Here is an 8288-nt window from a genome sequence, read left to right on the forward strand (position 1 = left end):
ACAATTTCAGTGTCACTCAAAAAACTTACTTACCACAAAACCAATATTCCCATCCAAACCATTTATCCAAATGACAAAAAAACAGGGGACCCACTACACCACTGGTCATGTGTCTCCAGTCAGAAAGGCAACATGTCTCCCATCACCCTCTGTCTCCTACCATCAAGCTCAATTTTGTATGCAGTTGACTAGCTCCTCCAGAATGCAATATCCTTTTACATTGATCTGAGCTTAATACCCAGTTTACTATACAGAATGTAGAACACACAACAGTAAGCACAAGACCCTTCGGCCATGATGCCATGCCAATCTTTTACCCGACTGTGAGATCAAACTAACTTACATACCCATCATTTTGCTATCATCCATGTGCGTATCCAAGAGTCTGTTAAAATGTCCCTTTCCACCCACCCACCACTCTCTGCGTAAAGAACCTACATCTGAAATTTCCCCTTACCCATCCTCCTGTCACCTTCCAATTATCCTCCCCTGTACCATGTATGCCATGGGATAAAGAGGTCTCTCACTGTTCACTCTATCTTTGCCTCACACCATCTTTTTCACCCCTACCAAATCACACCACACTCTTCTTCACTCCAATGAGAAAAACGTGAGCTCCCTCAACCTTTCTTCATAAGACATGCCCTCCAGTCCAGGAAGCATCCTGGTAAATCTCCTCTTTATTCTCTCTAAAGCTTCCACATCCATCCTGAAATGACGGGACCAAAACTGAACGAAATATTCTAATTGGGATCTAAACAGGGCTGTATAGAGCTGTAGCATAACCTCATGGCTTTAACTCTCAATCCCCCAGCTAATGAAAGCCAATGCAACATATTCTTTCTTAACAACACGATCAGCTTGGTGGCAAATTTGATGGATCTCTGGTCATGGAATCCAAGATCCATCTGTTCCTCCACACTATTCAGTATTCTGCCTTTACCCTCGCATTCAGCATTCAAGTCTTACCTTCCAAAATGCATCACTGCACACTTTTCCAGATTTGACTTCATCTGCCACTTCACAGCCCAACTCTACATCCTGTCAATGTCCCATTGCAACCTCCAGCAGACATCCCCACTATTCACCACTCCACCAACCTTTGTGTCATTGGCAAACTTACTGACCCACTCTTCCACTCACACATCCAAGTCATTCATAAAATCACAAAGAGCAGAGACTTTTTGACCTCTCCCTGCAGAAAATCACTTGTCACTGAGCTCCAGGCTGAATGATTTCCATCTATCATCACCCTCTGTCTTCTATGGGCCAGAAATTCTCTATCCAGACAGGCAGGTTACCCTGTATCCCACACTCTGAACTTTCTCAATGAGCCATAAATGTGTTTTGTCACATTCTCAAAGGATTCAATAAGATTTGTGTGGCATGACCTGTCCCTTACAAAGTCATGATGACTTCCTCTAATCAAACTATGTTTTTCAAAGGAATCATAAATCCTGTCTCTCAGAGTCCTCTCCAATAATCTGCACATCACAGACAGTAGACTGACAGGTCTGTGATTACCAAGATTATATCTATTCCCTTTCTTGAACAATGCATGGCTGATTCACCTAACCTGCACACCTTTGGGCTGTGGGTGGAAACCGGAGCACCTGTCGGAAACTCACACACAGACAGTCGCCTGGGACTGGAATTGAAATCGCGTCCCTAGTGCTGTGATGCAGCAGTGCTAACCACTGAGCCAGTGTGCTGCCCCATTTACATCTCTAGGGCCGTGCTTCTGATCCTTGGTTCCTCAAACTTAAGTTAGCTTCCTTCTTCCTCTTGACTAGATGTTCTACATCGCTTGGAATCTTGTCAAATGCTTTGCTGAAGTTCATGTAGACAACGCTGACTGCTCTGCCTTCATCGATCTCTTGGTCAACTCCTCGAAGAGTCAATCCGGTTTATGAAACACGGTTTTCCACTCACAAAGCCATGCTGACTATCTCTAATCACCCCTTGCCTTTCCAAATATATGTAGCTCCTTTCTCTCAGTATCTACTCCAACAAATTACCCAGCACTGGGCCCACGGGGCTGTAATTTCCTGGCTTTTCCCTGCAGACATTAAGTGTTGGAATAGCATTAGCCACCCTCCAGTCTTTCGGTAACTCATTGTGTTTGTTGATAATAGACATATCTCTGTTAGGGACACTGCAATCTCTTCCCGAGCTTCCCTTAATATTCAAGGGTAGACCTAACAAGCTGCTAAGGATTGATCAAGCTTTATTTGTTTTAAGATTCCAGCACTTTCTCTTCTCTGGTGAGGATTCTTTCCAAGACATCACTATTTATTTCCCCAAGTTCCCGAGCTTCCATGTCTTTCTCCACAGTAAATTCTGACAACACTATTTTGTCTAATATCTCACCCACCTCCTGACAGTTAAGGTGCCCTATTCTCTACCAGTTACTCCTTAGCCCTTATTGAAACTTGTGTAAAGATTTCTGAAAATTCAAATAAACCGTTTCCTCGGTACAACCACTCCTACACCCGTATCTACTCTGCCATTTACATTCTCATCAATAAAAATAAAATCCAACAGGCTCAAAAACACATTCTCTTTTCATTAAAAGTTTTGGAAGGGTCCAATTATTGTTCATTGACATATCCTTTCAAACATATTTAAGCTCCCGACCTACTATCAATTTAAATCTGTTTGGTTTCAGACTGGCAGCAGAAAGGGTTATGGGAGTTCGTGTTTATCAATCTGAAAAAGGTGGCTCACAGGATCAGCAGGTAATAGAGGTGTTGGAAATAGGGAGGGTCGTGGGGACTGAAGGACATTATGGAGATAGGGAGTGATGTGGGGACTGTATGAGATTATGGACACAGAGAGTGCAGTGGTGACTGAAGAACATTATGGAGATATGGAGTGCTGTGGGGCCTGAAAGGGGCCAAAGAGGTCTGCAGGGCTGTTGGGACTGAAGGAGGTTGTACAAATCAGGACGATCACTGGGACTGAAGGAGGTTACTCTGAACGGGGTGGTCATTGGGTCAGGATGAGATTATGGAGATAGGGAGGGTCGTGGGGCCTTTTGGAGGTTATGGAGTTAGGGAGGTTTGTGGGGAATTATTCAGGTTACATAGATAGGAAGAGTCGTGGGGACTGAAGGAGTGTATGGAGATAGGGAGGGTTGTGGGGACTGAAGGGGGTTATATAGATAGTAAGTTTATAGAGAAGCACAGGAAAGAAGAGCAGGTATTGCATTTGACCGCAGAGTCAGTCCCACCATTCAATATGATCACGACTGATCATTTAACCCAGTACAGTATTCCTGCTTTCACACCTTACTCTGATATTATAGTGACTACTGGCATTTAGTGATACAGCGGGCTGTAGTAACTGGGATGGGGGTGGGTGGGGGGTGTCTTACAGAGATAGGGAGGGTTGTGGAAGCTGGGGCAGATGACAGATACAGGGTGGGTTTTAGGAAGGGGAGGACTTTACAGGGATTTTGGAGCAATGCAGGGGTGGGACGTGGTAACAATCACAGGGAGGATATTGGGAGCTCGATCTGAGACAGGTACAGCTGAGAACAGAAGTGAGTCAGTCAGGGCAGGCAGGGACAAGGTAGGACTAATAAATGAAACTGCATTTATTTCAATGCAAAGGGTCTAACAGGGAAGGCAGATGAACTCAGGGCATGGTTAGGAACATGGGACTGTGATCTCATAGCAATTACGGAAACATGGCTCAGGGATGGCAGGACTGGCAGCTGAATGTTCCAGGATACAAATGCTACAGGAAGGATAGAAAGGGAGGCAAGAGAGGAGGGGGAGTAACATTTTTGATAAGGGATAGCATTGCAGCTGTGCTGAGGGAGGATATTCCCGGAAATACATCCAGGGAAGTTATTTGGGTGGAACTGAGAAATAAGAATGGGATGATCACCTTGTTGGGATTGTATTATCGACACCCCAATAGTCAGAGGGAAATTGCCAAACAAACTTGTAAGGCGATCTCAGCTATCTGTAAGAATAATAGGGTAGGTATGGTAGGGGATTTTAATTTTCCAAACATTGACTGGGACTGCCATAGTGATAAAGGTTTAGATGGAGAGGAATTTCTTAAGTGTGTACAAGACAATTTTCTTATTCAGCATGTGGACGTACCAACGAGAGAAGGTGCAAACCTTGACCTACTCTTAGGAAATAAGGCAGGGCAGGTGAGTGAGGTGTCAGTGGGGGAGCACTTTGGGGCCAGCGACAATAATTCTATTTGTTATAAAATAGTGATGGAAAAGGATGGACCAAATCTAAAAGTTGATGTTCTAAATTGGAGAAAGGCCCATTTTGACGGTATTAGGCAAGAACTTTCGAAAGTTGATTGGGTGCAGATGTTCGCAGCTGAAGGGATGGCTGGAAAATGGGAAGCCTTCAGAAATGAGATAGCAAGAGTCCAGAGAAAGTTTATTCCTGTCAGGGTGAAAGGGAAGGCTGGTAGGTATAGGGAATTCTGGATGACTGAAGAAATTGAGTGTTTGGTTCAGAAAAAGAAGGAAGCATATGTCAGGTAGAGACAGGATAGATCGATTGAATCCTTAGAAGAGTATAAAGGAAGTAGGAGTATACTTAAGAGGGAAATCAGGAGGGCAAAACGCAGACATGAAATAGGTCTTACAAATAGAATTAAGGAGAATGCAAAGGGTTTTTACAAATATATTAAGGAAAAAAGGGTAACTGTGGAGAGAATAGGGCCCCACAAAGATCAGCAAAGCGGCCTTTGTGTGGAGCCGCAGAAAATGTGGGAGATACTAAATGAATATTTTGCATCAGTATTTACTGTGGAAAAGGATATGGAAGATAAAGACTTTAGGGAAATAGATGGTGACATCTTGCAAAACGTCCAGATTACAGAGGAGGAAGTGATGGATGTCTTGAAACGGCTAAAGGTGAATAAACCCCCAGGAACTGATCAGGTGTACCCTAGAACTCTGTGGGAAGCTAGAGAAGTGATTGCTGGGCCTCTTGCTGAGATATTTGTATCATCGATAGTCACAGGTGAGATGCTGAAGACTGGAGGTTGGCAAACGTGGTGCCACTGTTTAAGAAGGGTGGTAAAGACAAGCCAGGGAACTGTAGACCGGTGAGCCTGACATCGGCGGTGGGCAAGTTGTTGGAGGGAATCCTGAGGGACAAGATGCACATGTATTTGTCAAGGCAAGGACTGATTAGGAATAGTCGACATGGCTTTGTGCGTGGGAAATCATGTCTCACAAACTGGATTGAGTTTTTTTGAAGAAGTAACAAAGAAGATTGAGTGATAGATGTGATCTATATGGACTTCAGTAAGGCATTCAACAAGGTTCCCCATGGCAGACTGATTAGCAAGGTTAGACCTCATGGAATACAGGGAAAAGTAGCCATTTGAATACCGAACTGGCTCAAAGGTAAAAGACAGAGAGTGGTGGTAGAGCGTTGTTTTCCAGACTGGAGGCCTGTGACCAGTGCAGTGCCACAAGGATCGGTGCTGGCCCTCTACATTTTCTCATTTACATAAATGATTTGGATGCGAGCATAAGAGGTATAGTTAGTAAGTTTACAGATGACACCAAAATTGGAGGTGTAGTGGACAGCTAAGAGGGTTACAACAGGATCTGGACCAGGTGGGCCAATGGGCTAACTGGCAGATGGAGTTTAATTCACATAAATGCCATGTGCTGCATTTTGGGTTAGCAAATCTTAGCAGGACTTATACACGCAATTGTAAGGTCATAGGGAGTCTTGCTGACCAAAGAGACCTTGGAATGCAAGTTCATAACTCCTTGAAAGTAGAGTCGCAGGTAGATCGGATAGTGAAGGCGGCATTTTGTATGCTTTCCTTTATTGGTCTGAGTATTGAGTACAGGAGATGGGAGGTCCTGTTGCGGCTGTACAGGACATTGGTTTGGCCAGTGTTTGAATATTTTGTGCAATTCCGGTCTCCTTCCTATCGGAAGAATTGTTGTGAAACTTGAAAGGGTTCAGAAAAGATATACAAGGATGTTGCTAGGATTGGAGGATTTGAGCTACAGGGAGCGGGTGAACAGGCTGGGGCGGTTTTCCATGGAGCTTCGGAGGCTGAGGGGTGACCTAACACAGGTTTCAAAAATTATGAGGGGCATGGATAGGATAGGATAAATAGACAAAGTCTATTCCCTGGGGTCAGGGAGTCCAGAACTCGAGGGCATAGTTTTAGCGTGAGAGGGGAAAGATATAAAAGAGACCTAAGGGGCAACTTTTTCATGCAGAGGGTGGTACGTGTATGGAACGAGCTGCCAGAGGATGTTGTGGAGGATGGTACAATTGCAACATTTAACAGGCATTTGGATGGGTATATGAATGGGAAAGTTTTGGAGGAAGATTGGTCGGGTGCTGGCAGGTGGGACTAGATTGGGTTGGGATAGCTGGTTGGCATGGACAGGTTGGACCGAAGGGTCTGTTTCCGTGCTGTACATCTCTATGACTCTATCACTCATAGAGGTTATAGAAATAAACCGTGTGTTCGCGTCTGGAGGAGATGAAAGGTATAAAGATTTGTAGTTACCGAAGGAAATTACATCATTCGGGACCAGCAGAGTTTACAGAGACTGAGTTCGTTTTAGAGACAGGAAGAGTTCATAGTCATCATGAGAAATGGAGAAACTAATTTATGAGAGAAGCAGGGTCACTCTGATTTGTGCCCAGAGACAAGGAGGAGTCTAACAGCTGGAGGAGGTTACTAAGGTACAGAGCTTGATCGTTGTCGTGACGGGAAGGTTACAGAGATCATGAAGGTGGGAGGAGTTCAAAAAAGTCACAAAGACAGGGAGGTTTTTCAGGTCTGGAAAGGACTACACTGAGAGGGGTGGCTTAAGGAACTGAAGAGTTGTTTTTCTTCAGTTAAGGAGAGATGTGACAGAACCCGGGATTAAAGGCAAAGGCAGAAACTTGAAGAGTTTTACTCATATGAGGAGTTTACAGGGATAGGTAGGATTGTAAGGGCTGACAGAGATAGGGGAAGTGGTATCAATGAAACAGACAATGGAGAAACTGACAGACATAGGGAGGGTTCTGAGGAACACATGAATTTACAGACAAGATGTGATAATGAAGCCTGTGAATTTTCTCATGTTCCTTGCCCAGCATTCTTCAAACTACATGCCCTCAGGGTCTGAATTAAAGTCCACTAACTCCTCCCTGTGCTGTTTACTGTGAATGATCTTACCGGCTGCAGGATTTACTGAAGGCTCCAGATCTCACTCTCCATCTCTCTGGCTGACCAACTGTCTTCAATGTGGTGATGGACGAAACAGGAATTGGGAATTCTGCTGAGTCAGGGATATCAGGAATACCTACAGGAAACAGAGAAGTGGACAGAATGGTAAATTAGACTAATGCAATGAATGTTACACATGGACAATGGTATTGAATCCCACGGAGATCTGGAAATTCCCAGTCTCCATCGATGGCCTGTGCAGTTGCTTCCCTCTAGAGTAGAGAATGCTGTTGGCTCAGGATCTGGAGTAGCTGCAAGAGTGAGAGACACTGACAGAGGCAGCAATTAGACCCACTGGTACCAGATTATGCAGTGTGCTATAAATGGACACAGATGAGGAGGGGGACAGGTCTGAGGTGAATGGAAATTCCCAAGTCCAAAGAGAAAGGTTGAAATATTGGAACACCATGGAGATGTGAATGAAGACCAAAAGGAAGAAACAGTAAGGGACTGAGTTTAATTAAAATACGACATTGTCCAACAGATTTGTGACAGGAAATTATTGGTTAAAATAAAGTAAATGCCAGTTCCGCCCCTCACAATTCCTCACACACCACAAGTGACATCACTTCCGCCCGACACATCATCGCTGATGTCACACACTCAGCGACTTCCACGCCCCCCCCCTCCACTGCCATGTTTGCCACCACTTCCGCCCCCACCAACGCCACTCACGTGCATTCTGCTGACACCCCCCCAGGTCCCACCGTCACAATCCCTGCCCCCAGAACCCTGAGGGGAACACCACCCCTGCTCATGACACCATCCCCATTCCCCCTAACACCACACCCACTCCAGTTCCAGGCTCCGTCCTCTCCCCCAGCTCCACACCTACGCTTGGTACCAGCTCGCAGTCCTGCCGATTTTCACCATTCCCCTGACCTCCCCCTCACTGACGACGAATGATCAGTCCTCAGCAAAGGCCTCACCTTTATCCCCCTCCGTCCACACATCAATGAATTTAATACACGCCGTGACATCAAACACTTCTTCCACTGCCTCCGTCTCAGAGCTTACTTTTACAATGAAGACTCACGCCTATATTCTGA

This window comes from Chiloscyllium punctatum, chromosome 31 (assembly GCF_047496795.1).
Source record: "Chiloscyllium punctatum isolate Juve2018m chromosome 31, sChiPun1.3, whole genome shotgun sequence".
Taxonomy (NCBI): domain Eukaryota; kingdom Metazoa; phylum Chordata; class Chondrichthyes; order Orectolobiformes; family Hemiscylliidae; genus Chiloscyllium; species Chiloscyllium punctatum.